General features: G+C 42.9%; 1 long non-coding RNA gene across 8 annotated transcripts; it reads right to left on the reverse strand.

Moving 5' to 3' along the window:
* Positions 1–289: 289 nt before the first annotated feature.
* Positions 290–27,904, reverse strand: LOC106017190 (uncharacterized). 8 transcript variants are annotated; one of them, XR_011808815.1, is made up of 7 exons: positions 27,807–27,904; positions 25,320–25,384; positions 20,660–21,374; positions 17,421–17,605; positions 14,271–14,395; positions 13,011–13,161; positions 290–2,244 (listed from the first exon to the last, which is right to left on the reverse strand). It is a non-coding gene; the product is annotated as an uncharacterized lncRNA (long non-coding RNA). The 8 variants fall into 8 exon arrangements; XR_011808813.1 differs by lacking the exon at positions 290–2,244 and adding an exon at positions 3,279–3,349; XR_011808816.1 differs by lacking the exon at positions 290–2,244 and adding an exon at positions 12,404–12,699.

Genomic DNA, 27,904 nt, shown 5'->3' on the forward strand with positions numbered 1-27,904 from the left:
TGCTGTGAGGTAGGACCATGGGGAAAATCACAAGGCACAAAGTGCAAGAGCTCTGAGGTAAGAGATGTATTATAAAGTGTCAGAACAAACAAGGGTTATAGCAGAGAAAGAGTTAAGCCAGTCATAGTACAGAAAGAAAATGCTGAGAGCTTTAGGAAATCTCTCTGGCTCTGCTTATAGGTGTAATTTGGCCAGGACGTTGTTGTTGATCGCAGGCTGAGGAGACATCTTTTAATGTTACTTATTTGGGGGTTTGTCTACATGCATCATCTTTTTTGGATTTAAAAGGTCACCTTTATATTTAATTATATCCAATTTATTTCCCTGGATAAAGACTGATACTATGCAAGCATGCGGGATTACAAATCGTGATACACACTTGAGAAAACTTTGCTCAAGAAATGCCACTTGGAGGGCTTGGAGTTCCTCAGGACATCGGTCCAAGAGCTTGGGAAAACAAAAGCCTGCAATAGCTACAGAAAGTCTCAGTTGGTGTGGGGAATACGATAAAAAGAAGCAAAGGATCCAGGAAAAGAAAATTAAGTATTCCAAAAGTTCGAAGAGTTTCAGAAACCCAAAGCAGAAGAGGAAACAAATAATAGTAAACCATAAAAAGATCACTTTTTTTTTTCCTCTTTTTTTTTTTTAGCATATAGAAAGACTTATTTTGATGTTTATGGAGCAAGAAGAGGCAGGATCCTTCTTTTATTTAGCTTATGGCTGAATTCAGAAGAAACTGCAAGAGAAAACCCAAGTGCGTTGGATGTTTCACATGTTCATCTTACACTGAAATGCTCCCGAGCAGTACGCTGTTCCCTTTCAGTGCAGCAAAAAAATCCCAGGCCTTCTAGTCAGACAGGCTATTTATTTCTGCAACAGTCTGATTATGGTGAATCTGCTCCCACAGGCTTCATGCAACCCCTTCCTTAAGACTATTTCCTATAGCTCCATAATCCACAACGCTGTTCCACATAATAACAGGCTAATCACTGCCCTACTTTTAAAAATGCAAAATATTTTTGACATGCTGCATAATGGTACTTCCCAAACAGCCCATAAACCTGTCCAGAGGATTCCTCCTTCATTTCCTTGCTTTGCTGTTATCTTTCTCGGCATCTTGTCTTGTAGAGTTCAATTTAGATTGCGATGTCTTTGGGCCAGAGGCCACGTAAATCACCTGTGGCTCCACACAAATATTAAGTAACAGCAGAGCCTGACTTTGGAGCCATAAAATGCTTTCCAGACTTGAAATCCTAGAAGTCCTCTCAGACTCCCAGGCAGTCTGAGGTGGGTGACAAACACAGTACTCCACAGACAATCAAATAAGTGAGAAGAGAAGCTGAGGGAGAAGGGAAATTTTTCCAGAGCCTTCCTGAGCGTTTTCACTCCATTGCATGAGTCTTCAAGCTACAAATTCAGGTTCCTGATTGCACAGGTTTGTATCAGTAACTCAATTCCTAGCTTCTTTTTGAAACCAAAACTTTAAATCCTGGTTCTGTTTAAGATAATTTGGCAAGCTTTGCATCTAAGACATGTGGTACTCTCACAAATGTTTACCACTGGGGGCTTTGCTATCAAAATTAAGTGCTCACACACTGACCTCAGCATCCTTTTGGCAGTTGCCTTCCTTCACAGTATTAGGGGCTGCAGGAGGTCCACACTTACCTGATAAAATTATACATTACATAGCAAGAAGTGCCAAGAGTCCGAATTTTGCCAGTGTCTTCAAAAAGCTGTGGCAAGGAGAAGCAGCCTGAAGCAAGGGATGTGTGATTCAAGTACACAATAAAAGTGTTGAGATCTTAAGGACAAGGGAAATTACTTAACCGCTCACTTCACCATGTGATATCCCAGTGCCCAATCACATGAAAAGGTACAGGTAAAGAGGAGGAATAAAAGCTCATTCCGTCCTGAGCAAAACATGTCTGGGAAAAACCTTTCTGGGTCACCCAGGCACCTCTCTTAACCAAAAGGCAAGGGAAGCTCGCTGTAGGAACTCCAGAGGGCATAAGAGCCATAAAAGAAATTACAGAAGTTAGTTTTCAGGCAGACTCGTGCTGCAGTGCGTGGAATAACGCTTCCCTTTGATCGGCTTCATCCAAAGAAACTCCCTGGCACGAAACAAAGGCGGCATTCAGGGATGTCTCCTTGGTCCACGTCAGGATGCGGTGGTTGCCTGCAGCAGCGGTGCGAACCAAAGCCTCCTGATCCTGCTCTGTCAGCTTCACATCCAATTTTTGCTATCTGTGAATGAAACGTAAGGATGAGGTTTGGAGTCTTGCTCCTAGTTGTTTGTTTGTTTTGTGTTTGTGTTGCTTTTTCCCCTCTCTCCAGTCGTAGAGTAAGAGAGTTGGCAACACCCAAAGCGTGAGTCATGTACACGTACCAGCAGCAAACAGCCATTGTTCCAAGCTGTCCTAGGGACGTGGATTGCAAAGTCCAGATTTGGCTCTGGATTTATTTTTTTTCCCCCCAAATCAGAGCTTTTCAGATGCAGAGCTTAGTTCGGTTGGACACTTATGTAAGGGAGGTTGGTCCTAGTACACCACAAAGGCCTCCTGCCCTGCCCAGAGGAGAATCCTACCCTTCAAATTGCAGCACGCAGGAAACAAGGGGAAGAGAACGGAGACACGCGTGGCCAAATCCCCCTCATTTTGCCTTGGGGGGTTGCACATGTGCAAACTGTTCTGTCCTCATTGTGTGCTGTACCACTTCAGTACCGAAGTCTGTTTTCCTGTGACTTTTTACTGGCATGCTAGACACCGAAAGCTGATGCAACAGAACGGGAATAGGGAACAGGTAATTTGCATCCTTCTGTTTGGGAGCAAGCAGCTTTTAATAATGTGGCTTCCAGGCTCAGCCCTTTGTCTATTGCAGCTCTGCTTTATCCAGTCTTACCCCACGTAAAACGCTTCATTAACACGTGGTTAGGTTTATCAGCACTCCCTGCACAGATACAAATCAAACAGTTGGGTCTTTGCATAGCAGGGAGCCCGGCTCCCCTCTACAACTCCTAAACTCCAGGCTGTGAGGTGAAGTCACCTACTCACCCCAAACACATTCAGGTATTCCCACATAAAAAAGCACTCCTACTACAGGAAATAAGCCATAGTACACCAGTAGCGTGTTGTACAGGCTCTCCCAGTATGAGATAACGGGGAAATATAGACGTGAATGTTATTTTTCTTAGCACTTTGAAGTTGCTGTGGGTATCTGGTTTGTATAACGATGCCCTCCTAATGACAGCGGACACAGGACGAGTCTCGGGTACCAGGACATACCAAGTAAGAGATGCACGCAAATGGTGCTCCCAGGGACGAGCACCACAGCTCCTTCTGCTCCACAGCTCCTGCAAGAAACTGCAATTTTGATCTGCTCTGAAGAGCTGATATGTTGCCTGGCTGTCTTTGTTGTAAGAGTCTGGGAATTTCCTGCAAAGCATGTAATATGCTTGAGGCATCAAGTTTTTAGCATTTATTTGCCAAAAAAAAGGGTGTATTATTTGGCATTTTTCCATGGTGACTTAATTCAAGGGCTATGAACAAAATGGAAATGGAAAACACCTTTCAGTTACAAAACGCCACTCGCATGCACTCCGAATCCTGATAGCTTAAGCCACAATAAGCACCGTAAGAACCAAGGTGAAACCCCGGAGAAATTCATAGCAGTTAACTGTTAGCATCATTAACAGCAGAGCCCTTCAGTTCAGTGGCTGATGGAGTGGGGTCAGCGCGAAAAATATTGGCATTTGTCCCCACTCTGGGATCCTGGGGTGAATAACGTCCCTGCACCTCCTCCCAGCTTCCCCACCATGAGGAGATGAAACTTAACCTACCCTGTGGTCAGAGATGGGGCAGGATTTAATACAGAACACTGCAGTCTCACTTTCCCTCAAGTCCTTAAAGTTTCTTATTGCCTTTTCTGGAGTTATGGGATTCTGTAAAAAGTCTTCCTTTGCTTAAAATAGGTTTCAGCCTTTCTTCATTATGAAGTGTGATGCCACAAGCCTTGAGTTTCCAGGAAGGCGACAGAGAGGTGGCCGCGTTATCAATAACCTAATCTGATTTAAGAGCTTGCCTTGCTTTGAACGTGGAGATTGCAATACCCCATACAGGAAAAGTAGTTTTGAGATACCTAAATGAAACACTACAGAAACAGGTCTTTCAGATTTATTTTTTTTTTGTCTGTTTGTGATTTCTTTGTGTTGAACTCTCCATATCCCAAACTACCATGAGGGGCAGCTGCTGAGTGCTTTTTTGTTTTATGGGTTTGGTTTTTTTCCCCCTTTCCTCATAGTTCTTTAAGCAGACTCCACAGAAATAGAGGCACTATCATCACTAGTGATTTTGATAAATGTCTCGGTTCTGACCTCAATTCATCATTTAACAGGCCTAAGGAGTTGCTAACCCAAATCTTAAGCTACCAGGATAACTTCAAGACCACCTCCAGTTTGGTACAGAGCCACCTGTCCAAGTCAGGACAGGCACAAACTTTTTTTTCTTTTTTTCTTTGAAGAAGTGCCCCATTGTGGAGAACAGGATGGTCCTATAACACTCATGCCCTGGAAGATACTGAATCCTCTTGCCTCTGCCTGCCTCGCTTCTCAGATTGGGATTTCCTGCAAGGAATGGTGAAACCCGCTGGTTGCTCAAGTCAACTACTTGGTCTGAAGAACTTCTGCAGACAGATTTTTATGTCTGAAACAATCCAGCTATGGGCACATCTTTCAGTGTCATGAGATAGATACGAGGCCAGGAGGGCGCTCAGGAGTTGATCACACAGTAATCAACTTCTTGGAGAGCCGGGATTTATCGCAGCCATTGCCAGCATTCATTTCAGACTGATCCTTTAATGCAAACGTTGGCTGCAGATTTCCTTGAGGACATTTGTAGGATTACAAGTTTACATGCAGAGATAGCGAGACCGATTGTTAGATAGCAAACAAGGGACGAGTGTCCTCAGACTTTCTACGAAATAATGCTCTTCCAGTCACTATCTGATTAGCTCCAAATCTTCATATAACGCAAACGATAGCATCCCATCTTACTCAACAAGCATTTCAAAGCTTAGGTCGCTACACAGCTCTGCAGCAAAATGCTACAGATTTTTAAATAAACTCTTAAATTGCTGTTGTCATTGTCTTGACTTTCATTGTGTTGAATTTCATACAGCCAGCTGATGTTCAAATGTGTTTTGTGATTTCAATCTTCTCCCTTAGGCTTACCCACAAAACTCTACCACATACTTATTCAGCAAATTAACTAAATTATTTCCTTCCCGAAGAAAAGCTTAGATCTTCATGGGGAAGGCTGATGGGTTTTGGCAGAAAAGTCTGGAATTATAGAGTCACTGACTAACTGTAAATCAGCTACAACCACGGATCAAGGAAGTGTGGATTCAAAGAAGGCCATAGTGAGACAAATCCTGACTTTGTTCGTGATCTGTAACTTCATTGACATCAGCTGAACTACTCCAAGTTAGTGAAATACAGCTCCAACTTCTTCAAATTCTCAGGCCCACAGTACGCCAAGTTATACATATCCCTCACAGAAACTTTCTTCTCACCACAGCCAATCCACTTGGCCAGATTGCTCCTTTTCACATCCATTAAATGTACTGATTATAAGCAATATACATTAAATAACCTGTAAGTTACAATTCTGATTAGGGCCTTTTCCTAAGCCCGATGTCACTGTCAGTCCCATTTACACAACCTCAGCTGGATAACCCCGTCCTGAGTCCTCTAACCATTGACCCATACGGCCTTCAAGTCAAAGGTGTGGAGCCTCTGCAGCAAGGATGCCCTTTCCCGGCCAGCCCCCCGTCCCCTTTTCCTCCAGCTCTGGATATGCCCAACAGGACTATAAGGCACCCAGCTGACCGAAAGGATTGCCCTTCTTTTAGCAGCAGCAGGAGCTATCTCGTGGCCATCCATCCGTCGCACGCAGGAAAGGGAAGATGGATGGCCTCTCTGGGGATCACAAAGCCCGTGCAATCCCACGCAGCACACATCTCAGTGCTCTGTTTCAGAGGCTCTTGGCTGCAGGTCCGTGCTTTGACCATAAATTTCAGCACCTACCCCTCACCGAACCTACGTAGCTCCTGGGTGGCCTTTTTGACAGACACTGGAGGCTGTCCCACACCACATAACCCAGCAGAGAGACCATCCGTGGCAGAGCTTGGGTTGGAGATGAAGGGTCTCTGTTCCCTTCATTCATAACAGAGAAATTCGAGCAGGAGCTGGATCCTGTCAAGCGCTTCCTGTCCCGCACACACCCTCGTCAAAGAGCTCTTTGGAGAATACAGAAAGAGGATTAATGCTAATAGGTATCTATTTTAGAAGGAGTCACTGTGGGACTGCATTCCCTCAGCGATAGTAACATGGCACTAACCCCACAGTCCTCCTTACACAGCACCTGTGCTTGGACTTGCACCTGTATAACAGACACTACATTTCTTGGACCATTGGTCAAGCCCCAACGAAGTGCCCAATCTTAACCCCAAAGGAACCTTCAAGAGGAGCAACTTGTGATCCTCAGGAGCTCTGTTTTACTTAAATGAAATCACCAGAGCAATAGCAGAGCCCTTGGATACGTCGCATGTAATTCTTGGAACAGGGCAGCACAGGAAGACACAAGGTGTAAGGAGTTGATAAGAAGACCAAGAGCTCACCAGCTGATCACACCCATTAACACTCAGCTCTCAAAGAACAAGGCGGGCTTCCAAAATCCCCATGGATTACTGACAATGCACAAGGGAAGGCCACCCATTTTCAATGCCTTGAATTCTTCTTTGCTTTGGCAACGGGACAACTGTCAGGACATTCATGCTGAACCTCTTTGAAGAATACCCTAAGGACTCAAAGATGAGTTCCTTTGGCTCCAGGGACAATTCTCCTACACCAGTACCCAGCAGTCTCTCACCCTCAGCTTCCTTCCTTCCCCTACATTCCTAGCTCACCTCCTGCACCTCCTCCAGCTATCCTAAAGAAGCAGCCTCCCAAAACCTATGTGAGGTGTGAAATTTGACTTCAGATCCCCCCCACTGACAAACTCCACAAGTCAGGAGACCAGCCCATGTACCCAACACCTACTCTTCATTTGACACACTTCTGCCCTTTTAGTGACATAACTAACACTAGGTTTGGTATGACACCAGCAGCAAACACACCACTTCTCTTTATTCCATTAGTTTTTTTTTCTTTTATTATTTTTCAGACCTCGAAAAATGCAATTTTTTTTTTCCTTCTCCCTTGGGTGACATGCTCTTTGCAAGCCACATAAAGGCCTACAAGATACTTGCCAGCAAGCGGGAAGCAGAACGTGTTTTAGGATAGAGAAATCGCCAGGCACTGAGGTTTGGTGCTCTTCCTACTCGGTTAGCAACTTCTTTATCTTCTGCAGATTAAGCTTTGTTTATATTTACATGTGCTTCAGCAAAGAAAATCAGGATTTTTTTTTTTTCCTTTTTCACACTAAATGAGCATTTCTATAAAGCCCAACACCAACCAGACTAGGCATCAGTCATGGATATATTTAAGACGCTGTCAAAAATAGACATTGTACAAAGTATTCCAATGGAGCGTGGGGAAAGGACGTGCCTGAACCCTAACTGTGAAGGGGAAAAGAAAGCAGACTATTCCAGCTGTTTCTGTAAAAACAAAAAACTGCAGAGAGTATAGAAACTGGCCAGGCTTGTAGCTGTGAAGGCCAGCATTCCCTGCCAGCCCCAGGCCGACAGGCTGTTACTCTTTAATGGCTTCATGCCCTCTAATTAAGTTTTCCAAGTACAAGCCTTTTGAACAAATGTTTACATTTGTCTTGTTAATTCCCTTTACTTAATAATCAGAGGCCCCTGCAGTTACCTCGACACGGGGAAGATAAACCAAAGACATGATCATATCAGGGGGTTGACATTTAAATACCTGATTTGCACGAACATAGCAGAAGTGAACACCTGCAGACATAAAAAAATGGATGAGCAAAACTGACAGTGCACATTTAGACTCCAAGTCTGAAAATACAACTGGGGGGATTATAAGCTAAGGTATGAGATGGTCTCACTAAACACCTTGTTTAGAGCTTTTTAAAAATACCTTGCCTGATTTTTTTTCTTTAAAAACAGAGATCCCCAGAAAAGGGGGAAAGATACCTTTTACTTATGACATTGGACTCGGTCATTTGTTGTCTGTGCTGCTCTCCTCTGGAGAAGTCATTAAATCTCATTTGGGCTACATTCTCTCAGCTAAATGGGGGTAAATAGCACTTCCCTATGTCACCAGAGTGCTGTAAAGGAGTAGGCCCTTGAACAGTTTCGAGCCCGGCAGAGCTGTGATGGTTTAACTACAGAAGTGCCTGGACAGCTGGACAACTGAGCTAGAGGCAGGAGAGGCAAACAGATTAGAAAAGATAAACACAAAATAACTTGTCCTTCATAACTTGTCTATCCTGAGAGGTAGCACTGAAATCTAGGCCTCTAAGAAAAGGAGCACAGAGCTACAGAAAAACGCGTAGTTGTGTGGGAATCAGTAACATTGGTTTGCTAAATTTTTTTGTTTGTGGGTTCCTGTGATGGGAAACACCATAAAACAAACAAAAAAAATCATTGCTGCTCCTACTTTGAAGGAAAAACCCCCAAGATAAAAGCCAAGGAGAAAGACAAAAGAGGCTAAGGGGGATGGAAAATGTGTCGTGCCTTCTCATGCAAGAGTTGAGGCTATGGATCAGCAGAGCCATGAGGTGGTTGCTCGGAGGGTTGTAGCGTGGCAGATGTGGCAACCACCAGTTCAACCAAGGGCTTCCAGGCCAACAAACGCAGTGCCAAAGCTCATTTTGTGCTTCCCGGGGCTAACAGGAGCATCACACGACCCCACCAGGCAGTGACCAGCAAGGTGAGAGGCTCTCAGCTCACCCCTCAGCAGCAGGAGGGTCCCAGTTCTCCCCCACAGCAGGCATACCTTCACCCCGAGCCTACGAGGTATTCTCCTCCCAAGCACCGTGCCCACCTGTAGTTTAACTTGCAATGGGCGCTGAGGTTTTTCCTCCCTCCTATCTTATATACCACATACCTGCCTAGAGCAACATTTTATGGACAGATATAAAACTGAGATAATGAAGGTTCACTGCAAAAGCGCTGGCACGACTGTTATGAACGTGGGACAAGCTGGCGCCTCCGTAATTAAGTAGATCTTTAAATGGGCAGCTGCTCGCTTAGTAGGATGACCATCTGAGTACAAGGTGCGTAGGTCATTTCTCAACACCTCATGCTACCACCTTATCCGGCCAGCTCTCACCAAATGCTAGTGGCCACAGGAACTGCTTTTTGCGGTAGCAAAATGCTGCTGTTCTTATGCCACCCTCACTTGCTTCATGCCAGGAGCCACATGCCAAGCTGCTAGAAGCAGCCCAACGAAATTGCTATCAGTCCTCGGCACTAGAATCATGAAATTTGGTGTCCCTCCTCAAATGGCAACCTGTTGCAGCTCTGGGAAGCCGTACCTTCATCTGTTTTCTGCTCTTTCTCCAAGGGACCTGCTTTTACCTTCTTAAGGCAGCTTTTCTTGATTCTGGTGCTTCCACCCATGGCAGCTCGGCTGTGCTCCCTTAGCTAGGTGTGACATATCGGGTACCCAAGCAGCTCACCAGCCAATTCCTTTAGCTTTTTGATACAAGAACTGAAGGACAATATTTAAAGTGGTCTACCTCAGAGGAAAATACAGATCCTTAAGTGTTGTGAAACAGCTGATACGAAAATAAACTCCTAAGATACTGATACTAACTGGCATCACTGAATTCTCTTTTTAAGACACATGTACACACTTCACCTACCTCTGCAGGTGGGAAGCTATATGCTTGCTGCATGGCTCTGTCCTTGCTCTCTCCAAATATAATCAAACTCACTTTCTTCACACGCATTCAGCCTTTTACCAGATAGGTGCTCTAAGGGCTCAAACACCCAATGTCTTAAGACGTGATTTATTTATTTATTTCAAATGCCACTGCTTATTTCTTCTTGATGAGCTCTCCCCTCTTCCCTGTTTTGGCATTGCCCCTTATTACAGAGACTTTGAGAAGTAGCTTATCTTGCATCTTTCTTTCTTGCTTATTTCTCTCCATCCCTCTGTATTAAATTAAACAATATCATTATGCAGTAAACAGCCCAATAACCCAAGTCAGCATATGGTATTCATAAGCTGTTACTGTGCAGCTCTAAATCTGTCACAGCCCCCATTAAGTACCTTGGGCTGTGCAGCAAAGATACAACTTCAACCGCAGCAGAAAAGCCACCCTCCCCAGGCAGAATGAAGATCCAAAAATCACTGGCCTGGCCTTCACAGTGGTTGATCCCGATGCTTTGGAACAGGAGCACTCAGAGTACAACACAAATGCTGCTGCCAGACCAATGCACCTGCCCCAAAGCCTGCTCTTGACACTCCCCCATCCCAAGAGCACACAAACCATTTCATTACCAAACTTCAGATGAAGGAATCATCTCATCAACATGACCATCGAGCCTGGTGGCTCAGTTAGTTGTATATGCACAGACAGTGGCAAAGACAGCAAAAAAAGAAGCACAATACACTCCCCCGATGTGCTTGGTGGTGCTCTACAGGTTACTTCTGGAGCTGTATTAACATATGACCTACATTTTAAAATTAATTTTGTTCTTAAGTTAGGTGTTCAGGTTTTATTTTTACTCCTGCAGGCAATCGGTGCTATTGTATGTGTATTAATACATCAGCTCCACCAGGCGTTTCCCCTCCCCTCCAGTGTTTGGAAGGGAGGTTGAAGCAGCAAGGGGAGGGTCTCCTCATAATCAAGGTCCAAGCATTGCTGACGCTCCCGTTCTGCACGCTGCAACACCTCTGTCAGCAAAACAGCACCAGCAACTGATGAGTGTTCACGCGGGACCACTCAAAGCTCTAAGGACAAAGAATTACCTCTGTTGGAAATGGAGGAGGAGGAAGCAACTAAATGAGAAGGCAGAGCCAGTTAAGATTTGCAAGAAAGAAATTATAAAAGGCTATAAAAAAATAATCAAAAGGAGAAAAGGAAAAATAAGATGATCAGAGCTGGAGGAGGGTTAAGAGAATTAAAGGTTTATACAAACATTTGAAGGGTAAAGCACAAATTTTGAGAGCAAGGGGAGTTGATATGAAAATATAATAGATGTAGTTTTGAAATTGCCTAATAAGCAGAAACTTTCAAAAAGTGGGATGTGGTATTTGATTTCTGCTCCTTCCTTTTACAGGTAAGGTTATGTATGGGAATGCTGCAGGCTGGGATGATAATGGGTGCAGGGAATTATGACACGTGGGCAATTAAGCAACTTCTGAGAAAGACTTTAAAAGGTGGTTGGGAAGTGAGAAAACACAAGGAGAAAAAACAGATACGCTGAGCTTCAAGCAAGGAGTGAGTGATTGCAGCAATTGTCACCCGGCAGACCACTTAAAAATTACTTGGTAATTTCAGACACCAAGGAAATCAGAGGAATTAGTACCGAGTCCCTCGTGTTAAAGGTGAAATCTGTTATTTGAAAGACTTCTGTGTGTACTTGCGGCACACAGTCTGGGGCCAGCTGTCAGAGGCTGCATCATACCCTCTGAATCAGTACTTCAGAGGAGGACACTGCAGAGGCTAACAGACTGAAATCGGATACTTACACAAGAACTAAATCTCTTAGCTGGAGAGACTCCCCCTTCCCTATCTGGGAAATTTTGTTCAATCTACTTCATTTCACAGCATCTTTTGCATCTGTTACCTGCAACCAGTTTCAGAGAGCTCGTATCATTTCAACTACCAAATGGGTAGTAAAATATTGTTTTCCTTTTTGTTTGGTAGTGGTTTGGAGCAGAAGCTGTCCAGTTACTGTGCCTAATCCAGTGAGCCCTGGCCAATACAAGTAACCCCTAGCTCCTGGCTGAACTAGCCCTTCAGGGAGCTCATCACCTGCCCAGACGTGTACTACTCTCAATTAAAGATATTCTGTGGATCCCTCCTAAATCATTCCCTAGCCAGAGACAGGAAGGAACATCATGCAACTCCCGTCAGGCAACCCACAGGGATGCACACGCTCCATCAACCAGCACCACGTGTGCCCCTCACACAGCAGGACTGGGTTCCCTTGCTCGTGCGCTGGGATGGGAGAGGATTTGCATCATTAAGGCTGGAGTACCAGGGAGCAGATAAGCAGGACCAGGGGACTGCTGGACAGGGAACTCTAGCAAGTCATACCCACCCCACAAGCCCTGGGACACTACCTTCAGTCTGCACAATATCCTGTGCAAGGTGGGATGCCCTCTTGACCTACATGGCAGAACTGTTTGTCATCTTCATTCTTTTCTTGCCCTTCTGTCCACCCCCATAAAGCTCAAATAATATCCATGCTTTCCACACTATTCATGGAAACTGTGGATATTCTTTAATTTCCTTTTTTTTTCTTAGTTTGGATAACTCCAAGATAAATTTAACAAGAAACTCCTTCTGTAATGCCCTCAGGAGAAAAAAAAAAAAGAAAAGTGAGGTTTAAACGCAAATGAAAGATGACAGCTAAATCTTTAAAATCATAGAAACACTAATCTCTGTTAACTACAGTATCTGCAAATCACATGAGTTCACTGATCAGAGCGTGCTATTTGTCCTTCTAGGTAAAGAGACGCGTTTTGAAAAGCTCCAGTGTGAGCCAGTGGTATTGTACTTCCTGAAAATAATTAAAATGATAACTGTAATCACTACCAAGAAATACTTACAATTTAATTAAAGGCAAGGATTCTTTGTCAGTGCCTAACTAGAGCTCTCAATGGATGTGATTTTTCAGAAACACTGTCATTCCAGAGGGAAAAAAGTAATTTTGGTCTTTTTCCTTGCTAAGTTACCAATTCATGAGAAAAGATGATAATATACGAGCATATCTAGTTCTCAGAGGGATTTTTAGGTCATCAAGTCCAGTCCCTTGTTCCAGAAAGGAGACACATCATGTAACCTTTTTTTTTTTTTTAAATAAGCACGTACCCAAACCAGTGCTGGCTGCAGTGGTGTCCTTCAGCAGTACTGGAGGAGACGTGTGCTGGTCAGTGGTGGGTCACAGGGTCAGCTTCTGTAAACACCTAGTCCCACAAAAGCAAGCAGCTGGAGCTTGAGCAGCTTGACTCTGGAAGCACTCCTGGAAAGGTTAGACACAGATGCCTCTCTCTTCTTTTAAATGTCATGCTCAGCAATGCAAACCAAAACAAGGAACGCTCCCACTCGCACCCATTATCGTCAGCAGCGCTTGTCAAAAGATGATCAGTATCATTCATGTATGGGAAACCAAATGAGCATTAAACAAATTCAAGCTTCAGGGCTCTTCTTTTGCGAGATATCATCAGATATTAGCCACCATTTCTTGCCTCATCACATGCTGATCCCTTCAGTAATCAGGATTTTAATTACACAGATCTGTCTCTGGGTATTTTTCTAGTATAACTACTAAGAGACACAAGTGTACTGAACTTGTGGCTATAGAAGAGATGTGCATTACAGACAAAATCCAAAAGTTTGGGTGTGCAGAGATCTATGGCTTTATATCAGGCTGTTTAAGGATTCGGTTTTGTGGCTTTTTTTTTTTTCAACTCTGACCCTCGGAGTTTGATAATGAGATACGTATGCATATATCTGCATACGCAGACATTTGCCAGCATGATGTGAGAGATGTTCACACTGGGAGTTTGCAAAGTGCTGGCTCTTGCCTTTGAAAACTTGTTGCAGGGAAACCTGACAGAGCATCTGACCTGTGACCTTCAACTCAGATCAGGATAACTTCAAGCAGCTCTGAAGCCTGGTTACTTCTGCCAAACACTCCGCTTTGATTGCTTAATAACCCCTGTCTGGTAAGCCTTCACAGCCTGAACCAGAAAGACCCCCAGGTCCAGGCCCTCTCAGCATTTCCCCATTCCTGCCCCTGGTCTCAAACACAACCAAAAAGAGCCTGATGCTCTAAAGATCAAAACTATGGATAAGCTCAGCTCTGTTTCAGGGGAAGCAGAGGCAAGGCTTTAACCTTGTCCAAGCACAAGGATTTTGCAAATCTCCCTACAGGGCCCATGTTCCCATCTTTTCAAGGTGGAATGGTTTTGCAGTGACACGTGGACAGCAGCTACTTTCACATTAAACATCCTGTTCAGTTGCATTAATTTTTGTACTTACTACAGAAAGAAACAAAATAGTGTTGGCTAAGGCTGGAGACGAAGTGATTTCAGCCCCTGAGACACAGAAGACTTATTAGCATCCTACCTGAGCATCTGACATCACCCCGTGATGAGAAAAGCTTGGAGCAGATGGCTCCCAAGACAAGAGCTGGACTCACAATGACCCAATACAGGAAAACGTGATCGGACACCAGCCTCAAGCCCTTCCTGCTGCAGAAAAATTAGTTCACAGTTTAACTTCTTTATTAGCCAGCTTTTACTACCACTTGAAGGCAATATATGGATTAAATTAAGATCCTTAACAAGATAGTTAAACATTACCAAAGCCCTGGAACTGAATTAAGATTCAAAGATAGATTCAAGGGATGCGGGGAGGAAGAGGCAGACAATGATGCTTAGTAGAGATAAATTTCCACAGAGGCAACTGAGGAGCAGAGCTGGCCACCTTCCATTTTTGTTAAATAACTCGAGAGGAAGCATGCTGTGACATAGGGAAACTAGAAAATCCCAAACCTTTTCGTTGCTATTCACGATTTATGCTTTTTAGTTCCATTATTTCTCTCTTCTCCTCAAAGTGCAAGGCCCTCTCTTTCAGCAGTTTCACAAACGAGTTTTGCCTTAATATCTTTAGGATGGGTGTCACAGATGTGGCAATGCCCATAACTCAAAAGTTTTTCCAGAGGATGTAGGCTTACAGTCTAGGTACTCGGAAGATCTCCGAATAGCCTGTCTCTGCATTCACTATAGGGAGATTATGCCCCTAATTCACCGGGCTTTCAATGTCTGAAGCCAGCTGATGCAAAGCCTTCCCACTGTGACACCGCTCCTGTTCCCCTTAGAGCATCCCGCGTGCAGCGCTCAGAGTTGGAGGTCACGGGGAAGACCTTCAGTTCGCATCCAAAGACATGATTTAAAGCATCGTTGAGCACTTGCCAACTCCGATCTCTGAAGGCAAAGCAGAGAGACTGCTGGAGATCATTCAAAGACAAAATTATAGAAGTCTTTCACGGTGACATGGTGCTGATGCAACCGCATCTTCCAAAACGGAGCGAGTGATGCCTCCACTTTCATATCACTAGAGCCACGTGGTGAGCAATGCAGACAACACCAAAGCCAACTCTTCTGCAGCAGACAGGCTCGGGTTGCTTTTAATTTTAATTTTTGGGTTGCTTTTAATTTGTATAATATACAGCTTGCCCTAATTTATACACACTGCAGCATTAGACGATTAGACATGCTGAAGTATTATTATTCGCCTGATTCACAGCGGAGCATCCTCGGTCTCCACTCCCCTTCTGTCCTCTGAGTATTGACCATTATCCTCATTTTTGCAACTCATGTAGAATAGGTGTCCTGCAACTATAATTAGCCCATTCCTCACTTGTTTTAATCACTGCATTTTCTAAACTAAACCTACTGTTCTCAACTATCTTAATTATTGGCAAATTTCTGCCTGCCTAGGACGCTTGTTTCAATCATTTCTCCCCTATTTTCATGTTTTTGTTGGGGAAGGAAAGACTCTCAATTACTTGATTAAAATCAAACTTAAAGTCAAACTTAAGTAGTCAAAACTTAGGTATATTATAGGATTATGATCTTCTCATTTTCAAAAATTACTAATCTTTCCCAGAAAGTGTCAAAAAGCAGAAGAAAGGCAGCTGGAGAAAAAGTGTTTGCAGCTGCTTTATAAAGCAACTCTACTACGAGGTTTACAACTTTTTCCCAAGACAGAAACAGTGCTTTCCCCATGACCTCGAGTAAAATGAATATAACGCACGGATCACCACCAGTAATGCGTGTGCAGCCAGACACTTGTAAAATGTTGGTAAACTTTGCCAGAGACAGCACATGCAAGCAGCACAAAACACAGCAGCATACTGAAATGCAGTACATATGGGATGCTTGAGAACGTGCACAGGAAAATTTTTCTTTCCTGACATTATTTTGAGTGGTATGCTACTTTATGGTAAAGAGTATCCCATACTCATGCCAACGAATCGGGTCATGTGTTTATGTATTCCTATTTATTCACAATATCAGATGTTTGAGAGACTTTAAATTGCTTTCTGCGACTATTATTGTGTGTGTCTAAACCTACCCTGCATTAGTTACCGTTAATCCTGCTGTGTAGCTCCCAAATGGGGAGAAAAATAACCACTTTTTTTTTTGAAAAATGCCTAAAAATGACAATACTTTCACATCCATCATCGTACTCCTGCCTAGCCCTAAGGACTTCTTGTGTAATCCTTTGAGAAACTTGGAATATCTGTCACTAATAGGAGAAATATCCTATTTAGATCTACATGCTTGAGATACTTCAGATCTAGTTTTAGTTTATTCCTAAACATTTTCTGCACATCAGGCGTTTATAATTTTTGAAGAAGCAAGCAGGGAAGAAAGAAGGAAATAGGTGGCCAGCTAAACTGTAGCCTAAGTTATTCTCTGAAGATTTTTCATGTAAATTCTGGTGAATTTATTAATAAGGTGGGGAAAAAAAAAGAAAAAATGTAGTTTATCACATGAAATTTACCATGCCAAACACTGAAATGGACTACTAAAACAAACCCCTAGCCTACAAATTTCCTGTTATCACTGAATATTATTATCTAGCAACTCCCTCATGCTGGGATGAGCATAATCTTCGTATGCTTTTTCTGCAGTGATCTATGCATTAAAGTACTATCACTTCTGAGGATCAGTATTCCTGGAACTAGACAGGCATGTTTCCAGATTGCCAAAAGTAGAACTAGAGAATAACTCAGCCTATCTGATCAAGGCAACAACTTCATGTTCTGCTCGGGATCCTTTCAAAAAAAATATATGGCTGGATTAAATTTTTGATCTATTTGGATAGTTCAGAGTTTTTCTGTCTTAAAGGGGGACTGAATGGCTCATGTCTGGCAAAAGCTGGTGAATTTGCTGCAACTGACCTTAATAATTCAGATCTTATTTCTTTACTCACTCTTCAGGCAGGACACGAGTACGGGGAGTTGAAATCTGCAAGGATTGCTTCTCAGAGCTGAACAGTTTTGTTGCTCTGAAGACCTATGCCATTTTTACTAGCACTTGCTCATTAGAAGTAGCACATTTGAGCAGAGATATGGCCACAAGGGTTAGATATCTCCACTCAAAAAAAAAAAAAAACCACACAGAGAAGCTTTAACCATAGATTAAAATAGCCAACCTCAGGCAACAGCAAGGCTTAGGTGAGAACAGTCAGGTGTATTGCAAGTACCTGAGAGGCATCAGCAGTTTCCTAGCAGCCTCCTGTGTCATTCCCAGTTCCTGGAGCTCAGCAGTGCCACCACTTCCAGCCCCTCAGAGGTGGGGAGGCAGGCAGCCCCTGCACTCTGCACCACGTCGGTGGGGAGCCCAGCAGGCTTCTGGTGCATCCGTGCTCTTGTTCCTTATGCGGACTTCCTGCAGCAGAAGGGAACAGGCTGTTCATCATTACAGTCAGCCACCATCTGTAGCTAAAACATCAGATGGCAAAAAAAAAAAAAAAAATAGGAGAGGGGAGTTGCTAATCTCTTCCAACCCTATGTTTTCAACATGACTGAGGTGACTTTTGAGATGTGAAGTGAAGGGAAAGATAACTGGGGTAGAGCGAAACTTCAGTCTACAGAGTCAGGTGGCCAAATGAGTCCAATAGCTCATAGATGGCCTGTCTGTAGCAGGGCTGCTGCTAGAGCCTGTTCTTAAACACACCTTGAGAAACAAACATTAGATAAAGTCATGTTTGTCTATGACAGAAGTCACTGGCCAATGCAAAATATATGTCATACTAGCCAAATCCCAAAACAAAAATCCGCAGGCAAGAAAACAACATTATACAGAAGAGAATGAAACTAGTAGCCCAAACTGAAACACCATTTCCAAATCCTATATCATTGATGATCATGATGAACAAACGTGAAAAACAAAAATCTGCTCCAGCCCAACAAATATAGATGTTTTTCTTGAGGATCTTCATGGCCCATTCATGAAATTAGGTAATTACCTTACAGGGTTAATAACAGAGTTTAAGCTTGGGACTATTTCAAACAAACTTCTTCCAAAAGGCCCAGAAAACAGAACAAACCTAGAAAAAAATCCAAGATTGTGTACTTAATCCACAGCCTGAGTGGAAGCAATATGCTTTGTGATTGGGATGTGACCAGAGTCATTGAACACACAGCAGTGTTAACAGAATACTTCAGTTCCAAAATGAACTGGCAAGAAGATCACCAAGTATCCAGCAGCTTGAGCCTTGTATTCCTCAAACACTGCACCAAGTACTCAAGAAACTTAACCTGATTTGGAGGAGCACATGTCAAGTCTTGTAACCTCTACCTGTTGGATAGCAGGTCAGTCTTCCATCAGTCACACACCCCTGAATATCCACAGGCACATTCATTCTCAGCCGGTGGAGCAGAGCACACGTGGCAGCCTGTTTACCTTTCACAATAGCCTGCTTTCCAAAATAGAATGTCCCTAGTCAAAAAATAAAAGTAAACTTGAAGGAGTTAGGTCAACTCCAGTCTTACAATGAACTGGGCAACTGGGAGGAGAGCACTGCTCAAGAAACAGACACAAGAAAACCTTCTGAGTATCTGATTTATTCCTTCACATGTTTCTTATTCTTTGTGTGTTATTTCTAGACCAGTATTAAATATCCTAGGCTATGTCTCCAGCACTTATTGGAGTTAATCCAACTTAGAGCTGTCTCTAGCACATCTATACCATGCTTCAGTATGGTATATATGAAAAACCCAGGGACAATAGGGCTTCCACATTCTCAGGAACGTAAGAGCAACTTAGGATGCACTTGAACCTGTTCAGGAAAACCATTCCACAAATGCTCTGGTTAGACTACAGGAAATCATGACTGTTGCTCTGTTATGCAATTTGGTCCATCTTCAATTTTATTCTTTTTTAATACTCTTCAATGAACTGCTAGATGTTTATCAACGATAAAAGGGAGAATCATTAGAATTCTGGTATAATTATTAGGATAATATATATGCAAAACTACAGATGAATGAAATAGAGAAGCTAACACTAAGCAGATACAGTACACAGAATCTAAAAATACCTCACTGCTGAACTGCAGAGGAGATGAATAGAGATAGACCTTTATACAGTATTTTGCTGGGGATAAATAATGCAATTAATCATGTGCATATGAGTTTGAAGGAGAGAAAGAATATTGTCCCTTCATGTTCTGTACACTGGAAGCCTTAGGTTAAATATCATTTCAAAGTGTTTCTTGGCTGAATCTAGTATTCCTCTCTTTTAAGGAAAGTTGCTGGATCCCACTTAAAAGACTGATAATCCAGCAAAGAGGAAGACCACATTACCACAAGTGACTAAGAAACCCTCTGACTATCAATTAGTAGACAACATCAACCAACAGGCCTGGCAAACTCTAAAAAAAATGAGTTAGCATTATCCTATGGTAATTGCAGGATACGCTACTGTTTAAGTCACACGCTGAGCATGATAGATCAGTTCCCAGTAAGGAAAATCTCTTGGGTATGAACTCTAAAACCCTCACTCACCACAGCAAGAAGCTTCATGATCTGTCCCTTATACTGACATTATGCCTGAAGTTGGACTACAGCAAGGAGTGATTTTTCAGGTTGGCAACAAAAAGGGAAGGAGAGGATAGGATTCTGACTGCATCCATTCAAAAGATTTAATTTAATTTCTCACAGTAGTGGGAAAAAAAAAAAAAAACACACACACATTTGGCTGGGCACTTAACTTTTTTTTTGTATGAAAATTTGTGAGTGCTCAAAGGGAAAGCAAATGAAGGGACAAACCCACCAAACTGCAGAAGGCCAGCAGCAGCTTCTGACCCACTTGGAAGTGGACAGAGCACTCACCTGGTCTCAAACCTCTTCTCTGTCTGAGGGACAATGAATCCTTACCACATACCTCTCACAAGAACAAGCTGGGTTAATGGCACCTGGTGCTACAGGAGACAGGGACCCAGGGAGATGTTGCTGGGGGGCACTGCATTGTCCCATACCAATGGGGAACCGCTTGGAGCAGAGAGGCAGAAGCCAGAACAACCCCGCTGTGCCCTACAAACAGGCTTGCAGGGTTCAGCAGGGGTGGTGACTGCCTCTGAAATACTTGGCTTTCACCAAATTACTAGTCTCATATAAAAATGCTTGGATAACAGCTGAGAAAGCAATAGTTAGATCAGCAATTTTGTCCAAAGTCACCAAGACCACGACTTTCTGAGAGCAGGCCTCCACTTGCCACCTACCCTCACTACCTTCCCCTCCCTTCACCCCCAACCCATCTACCCAAAAAGCCTATAGCCCTATATACAGCCCTATAACTTAACCTAATACATGGAAGAAAAACATAACTTGAGGAAAATACTCTTCCCTACATTTTCCTCAGCCTACTCTTGTTGGTCCCCTCTGTGAGGAGACGAGCAATTCACGGGCTAACTCATCCCACAGGACCAACACCACACACCTGCCCTCAGAAAGGTGCTGCCCACACTTCCATGAGCAAGCTGGCTAAAGGCTTGCCTACTTGCATGGTTGTCGCAGCCTCCTGAGGTCTTTTCCTTCTGTTCTCATGGGAGAAGGATCAGCTCCTGCTCTCCGCTTTTGGGAGATTAAGCCCTAAGGAGAGGCTGCTGTATTACTGAAAAATCTCATCCTTCCAACTGTGTCATTCATCACACCGAAGTATTCCTGCTTTGGGGTTCCAGAAAGTCTTCTGAGAGCCTCCCTCAGCATGCTCTGAGCTCCGGTGATCTGCAGCCACCAGATAGCGTTGATGTCCCCTAATGAAAACAAGCCCTTCCTTTTCCCTGGCTGCAAGGCAGACTCTGACTCAGCAGAAGCTACTGTACGGATAAACAGCGTGGGCCAGATTCCTCTTGACACGAGCAGCCCTTTCACACCCTTCTGGCAACGCCAAAGGGCCCCGATGCGATCGCAAGTGTGCTTTATACCCGCTGGAAGGTCTCGTGGCAGTGCCAGGAACGCGTGAGGAAGCCTCAGAATAAATGAAATCAGGCCCAGAAAGGACAGAACTGCTACAATGGCATTTCTGTGGGAACTTTCCCAAAAGTCATCTCCCACTGAAACTCCGCGCGAGGCCGATGCTCGTTCTACTGGTCACATGTGGCTCCCAGATCTTTGCAGTTCATCGGCCTCTGAACATATGTGATGGCGTCTCTCTGTGGTGGAAAAAAAAAAGAAAGAAAGAAAAAAGGTGGCTCCGCTTCCAGCTCCACAAAGGATATGAGCAAGCTGTGTATGCTTCTGCAGCCCTTGTCAGTCAGTAAAATTAGATCCTTACAGCCCTCTCGCTTGAAGACATGTAGCTTGCTAGATGTCAGGCAGTGCAGGGCTGTATTTGAGGCTTGAGCACAGCAGCAGAATGATAAGAAGAAAGCTGGATTGGTTTCTGGCACTGCCAGGATCTTTCTGATAGCTGGTAATCTCAACCAGCAGCAGCGAGCAGACTACAAGGGTTGTGTGGAGATATAATAGGCACTTCTCAAATTATTAATTCGAATATATATATAGTATATTCTTTTTATGACCTCTGGTGAGCTTTAAATAAAGCATGGCAACAAAATACCTGCATTTGTAATTGTTTTGAAGTAGATATCCATGGCTTTGTTTTTCTTGCTTGCTTTTGAGTTTTAAGACGAAAGCAAACAGCCCGGGGTTATTCTGAGGAGAATCTAGGTATATGAAACTTTTTGATAATTTTTCATAATTTTTTTCATAAATTTTTCATAATAATTTTTTTTTTTATAATTTTATAGGAAAAGCAGCCTGCTTCTTTCCAAACCTTCCAAATAAGGTTTCATACTATTACCAGTGCAGTATAATGAGCTGATTGTTTGGGAAGCGCAGGAGGGGCTAATTTTCCAGGGATTGCTAGTGCCGTCTGTGGTGCAATAGGGTCCCGACTAAATGCTGAACATTACACTCAAGCCTTCTAGAGCACTGCTGCCATTCCATGCAAATTCCTTTGCTAACTTTATATTAGAAACATTTGCAGTGATCTTTTTAACCTCTGTCTGTGTCCCCAGCGAGAGGGAAGCTGACTGAAAAATGTAAAGAGACCGATGAGCGCATCTATGAAATTTAAACTGAGGACCACCTCCCCCCCAAAAATACATATTTGTCACTTTTGACATTTGCTGACTCTTTTCCTTTAAAAGAAAAAGTCAAGAGCTTTAAAGAAAAATTAGGGAAAGCCGCCTGAAAGGGTTAAACTTTTTCCCTACAGCTTCTCTAAGCGGAACTGATATTCTTAGTCTGACTTAAGGATATGGAATAGAAAGGCTGCCAACATCTGTTGTGGTCAGAGACAGATAAAAGAGACTAATTCAGAGCTGGAAGAACCCATGTACAGCATTCTGTGTTGCATTACCCTCTGCATAAAAGCACGCAAAATAGCATTTGATAGTATGGAAGATAGGTGCTCACCTAAACTTCTGCACCGTAGGGACCTGGGAGCTTCACACGTATGGAAGTTCCCTCATCACCACCGAGGGAGAGAAAAACCACAACGTGACACATTCAGCTTCCAACTGGGGAGCTCTGGGGCTGAGAGTATTTCAGAAACACTGAGTTTCTAATCACACTGCTACATAACAGGGCCATAGGAATGAAACAGAAAGGAGACAGGTGATTTGGGAGCTCACAGGTATTGGGAGCAATATCAATTTCACCTGCTGGCCGTTAAAAACTTAGTACAGAACAAATTAGGATACTAATTAACTTTGGAAGTGGATTAGCCCAAACTCCATGAAGGCACTCAGAGCAAGAGGATCCACAGAGGCTTGAAGAGCTAATGTGATTTACATTCACACCCCAATTCAGTTCTTAAATGTACCTCATGTAGACAAGCCTTCAAATTACTATAATCAGCAATTATTTCCAAGGAAGCCTATGCCATTATGACAGTACACAACAGGCATACAGTCAAAATCAGGCCTATAGATGACAAACTGCAGAACAAGTGCAGCCATCTATATATACTTTTGCCAAGATTGTAGGACAATCCTGTAGGACAGGAACTTCAGGATCTGAAGTGCAGTTTGAATGACAGCCATTTTACTGCAGGAAAAGAAAGTTTTACATACAGGCAACTTAATTACATTACGAGTGAGGCTACAAGTGACACCAAATGTGTAAAGTCTAAATGCTCTTCTGCTGTGAGCTCTGCTGTCCTTATTCCAAACAAGCATCCAGCTTGCCTTTTTCATAGTAAACCTCGCTTTACACCTCACCTTTCATATTCATCAGGAGCTAGGATGCAGATGGAATTAAAACTCCCTGTCAGGAGTGGGTGTTGCTTTCAAGAGCAGAGCAGGAGCCAGAGGCACTGAGCCCAGCTTCTGAGAAGGTAGAACTAGAAGCCCTGCCCTAAGTTCTGCTCCTATGAGGTGATCTAGTCCTTATTCTAAAGGACAATTGAGCTGAGCAATATTTCTTTTTCACCTTTTACACCCTGACATACCCCTAAAAACATTCCCCTCATCTTTCAGAAAATGAGCAGAACATTGGCAGGTATAGCATCACCGATCAAAACTCTACCAGTTTAGAGAAATTCTCCTTCAGCTACCTCCATCCATTTTAAAGTTTTCTTTGCACATCTTGGCAGTTAGAGAACTTTGCCAAACGTTTCTTGCTTGATATAACAGAAGAGAACCAGATTATGAAGCACTGGCTTGCATCTGTACTGGATCAATAATTAAGGATTCTTAACATAAACACCAGTTTCTTCTCATAGTTGCATAATGCAAGCCTTTCACAAAGCAGGTGTAAATTTACAAGCTGGCTTTGTGAACTCATTCCTTCATTGCCAAACTCTTAATTAAATCTGATTTCTCAGCTCAATAGCATGTTTGTGTGTTAAACATATAAAGAATTATTAAATCACACTGAGTTTTTACCACCATTACACATATACATATTTTGCAACATTAAAAGCCTCCAAATGTTCTAAATTATTGATAAGTATTTAGTCACACTTTTTTCCCCCCAAATATAAGTATGTTTTGAATAACTGATCTTTATTTCAGATGCATGAAAATCAACGATTTAAAACATATTTTGAGGTTTAAACAACTACACCACGACTACCTCTTCTGTAATCTCAGACTGCATATATCAGAATCAAGATGCACCCTGGCAAAGACATGTTGCCATAGCTAAATGAAGCATCTGATACAGCTTTTAGATCCCATTGTATTTCTCAGTTGCTAAATAATATGCCCAGTAGGCTAATAGCAGTCTGTGCAAGGTCTGATCCCGTGGGATTTTGCCATCCAAAATCTGCCAGCCTCTAGATCTGTATTTCTATGACTGTGAAGGCAGCTCCCCGTAAGGAGACATGGTTTGTGCAAGAAGTAGGAGGATTTTGTACACCACACAAGTTCTTCATGTTCCACAGTCCAAAATAGACTTATCTGGAGCCAATTTACTGAATGTAATTTATACCAGACCCTTGCTGGAATGACTTGCACTCTTGCGGCTCTTCAGATGTATATCCAATAGGGAGCTATCACTCTGCATGAGTTTTAATACAGAGGTCCAAGTACAAAATCCAGTACCCTGAGACACCATGTGGCTTTGGAGCTTTCCTTGAGAGAAGCAGAGCCAATAGCTCAGCAGCCAGGTTATACACACTACGGAGTTCTTCTGCTTGTAACAGGTATGATATGGGTTATTTTCTTTTTAGGATTTGACAGTCTTCTCCAACAAGTAACGAGGTCAAATAGTTAATCACTTTTTCAGCCTAGAAAGTTTTCAACTCAGCTATTATTTCAGAAAGACAGGCCTAGTCCTTAGAGATGCTGAGCATTGGCTATGCTATTGGAACAAATGCATAAAGAATATACAATTTTCTTCTGAATCTGTACAGCCCTCATAGCCTTTTTCACAGTGCTTATAAGCATGAAATGCCAAAGACACTATACAAGTCTGGTACAGAACTGGACATGAGATGTATAGATTACATGCATGTAACCTGAACAACAGTTTGTACATAATTAAATACTCCAAACTTGAAATCTCATTCTACAGAGTTTTGTACTACAGAAAAGTCTTCTGCATATAATCTGCAACAACAGGCAGCCAAACAACTACATTGTACTCACCACCATGAGCTGTGCATTCTTTAAGTTTATTTCTCAGTCAATTTCAATACCAATCCATTCTGCAGCTGAAAAATGAAGAAGTGAGAAATCACTTTTGATGTAAACCACCAGCATGAAGCAAGAATAGTCAGTAAAGAATATCCACTGTCTTTGAAAGAGCAGTGCTTCGGAAAGCATGCACTGAAGGTATGTCTTTACTGCACCCTGCAATGCAGTGAAGCTTTTAGGGAACCAACTCCCACCCATACCAGAAGCAGCCCAGGCAAGGCAGCATGAAGCTCAGCAGGTGACCTCCTGATACTCACTGAAAGAGATCCACCATAAGCAGAATTTAGTTAATTTAGTTGCAACTGCAGCACCTAGAAGTCCTTAACATAAAGTGTGACATTCTCATTACTTTTTCTTTCAGATTAATAGGATGAGATTGTGCAATACTTTCTGAATATTAATATATAGAAATTAGATTATATTCACCTGCATGTACACCTTAGAACATACCACGGCTGTACTATCAAAAGGCAACTTTTAGCAGCCTCGCAATAGCACCGTGTCCTCATTATATGCCTGTATTTCAGCAGGGGGATGAGATGCTTTGAACCTAATGCTACAAAGTCAGTCAGTGAGGGAGCAAAGAGGTGAACTTACACCTGCAACACCATAGGTCACAACCCTGATTTCTACAGCAACCATTTTCCTTGGCCACAAGGAACGAGCTCCCCTGTTTTTTGGTGCCCGCAGTCCCTAAACTGCAAAGGGAGGCACGCAGCTTGTGGGGTAGCAGAACAGCAGGAAATACTTCACTGAAATTAAAACAAGTAGATTTTCACTGCTTAAACATGCAAATGGCTTACACATTACTGCAACATGGCAGGATCATATTAATTTTAATAGGCCTGCTCCCCACTGGAAAGCACTAGAGATCTTTCCTGGATATTTTTTTTCTAAAATAGCTCAAATTGTTACACTGTCAGGCATGGTATCAGTGTTTAAGGCTCTCCTGTTGCAAACACTCACCCACAAGCAGCAGTCTCACCTGCTTTGATATTTATCAATGATAGGAAAGCCCTTTTAAATCCTCACAGCAGAGGAAGCAGTGTAATGACCCTGAAGTCAGGGAAATGTAGTTACTGATTAGCAACAGCCCAAGAAAAATAAGTGTCTGCAGGAGGGAAGAAAAAAAAAAAAAGCAGTCTGGGGACCTTCAGAAGTTTATCTCAAAGACATCTGAAAGCCCAGAGAGTATTTTTGTTTGCTAACAGTGCAACTATGAATGTGTTTTCCTCAAATGCCTGTGCACCAGGCCCACAACTCAGTCTCTGCCTCTCATGAGGAGACTCACGGCAACCACGTCCTACCTGCCCTCACCAGGCACCTACCAACCACCTTCCTCCAGAGTCTGCCACACGGAAGGAATAGCATCCCACCCCAGGACAGCAAAGCTGGGGGGGCAAGGAGGATTTCAGACATTTCCTGCTACACACCAAAACCTGACCGTTGCCCCCCAAAATCATCACCCCCAAACTTGAAAACACAGACTGCATCCCTTCAGCCCTTCTCAGACCTTTTTACCAAAACTTTTTACCAAAAATTTAGCAGTCACAGGGTAGGAGACACTCCTTGCTCCCCCTCTTCCAAACAAGCAGATCCTTCTGGAGGCTGCTGGGTTGGTGTGACTGTTTCTAGGCTATTAAGTTTGTGTAAGTATTTGAACAGCATTTTTTATTTCAGCTGCCACATCTCTTTTATTGGCAGTAATTTCCACTTAGTAGATATTATTTACACATTGTTTTAAATATATTTAAGATCATCCCCATGCTTCCTAGCTTCATAATGGGTTCCCTTTCATAACTACAAGGCTCTCACAAAAGCTGATTCAGTAGTAGGACATCATAGGCTACATCAACATCAGATTCATCTCGGGCAGATATATTTTGGCTTTATTCCCCCACACTGCATCTAAGGTGTGTAAACCGTCAGGAATATCAGCTTCAGGAAAGTGACAAATATTATTACTCTCACAGAACCACACATTGAAATATGAGATGGCTACAAAGAACACGAGCTTGTTGTAGACCATTGATACTTTGAATAAGTTAAAATAATAACATCCATTCAACATGATAGCCTGTCTCTAACAGCAAACCTACTTGGCACCAAACAGTTATAAGAGTCAAGAACCATATCTCAAAAGCCTTGCAGTTAAAAATAAATATATATATATATTTCTCAAAGCAATCTTGTAGGATCAGTAAATATTATGCTCCCACTTCATAGACAGATAGACTTCTCTGTGCCTTTTTAAACAGGCATAGACAAGGCCTGCAAAGTTAGAAAGTAAAAGCTCTAGCAAGGCTGGGGATTAAAGTAAGAAAATATGGAGAGTTTGCCTCAGTCTTTCAACTAACCATTTAATCAAAAAATAGTATTTCTATTCAAAAGCAGCTTAAACAGTTTCTTAACCTCTCTTCCATCATAGCCCCAACTTGCCTCCATGGTGCAACATCTTCTCCCTTAGCAAGGAGGCAGCAACCATACACAGCACAGCAGGGAAGATATCTAGCTTCCCAGCCACTCTTTTAAAGTTT

Source organism: Anas platyrhynchos, chromosome 4 (genome assembly GCF_047663525.1).
Source record: "Anas platyrhynchos isolate ZD024472 breed Pekin duck chromosome 4, IASCAAS_PekinDuck_T2T, whole genome shotgun sequence".
In the NCBI taxonomy this organism is placed as follows: Eukaryota; Metazoa; Chordata; class Aves; order Anseriformes; family Anatidae; genus Anas; species Anas platyrhynchos.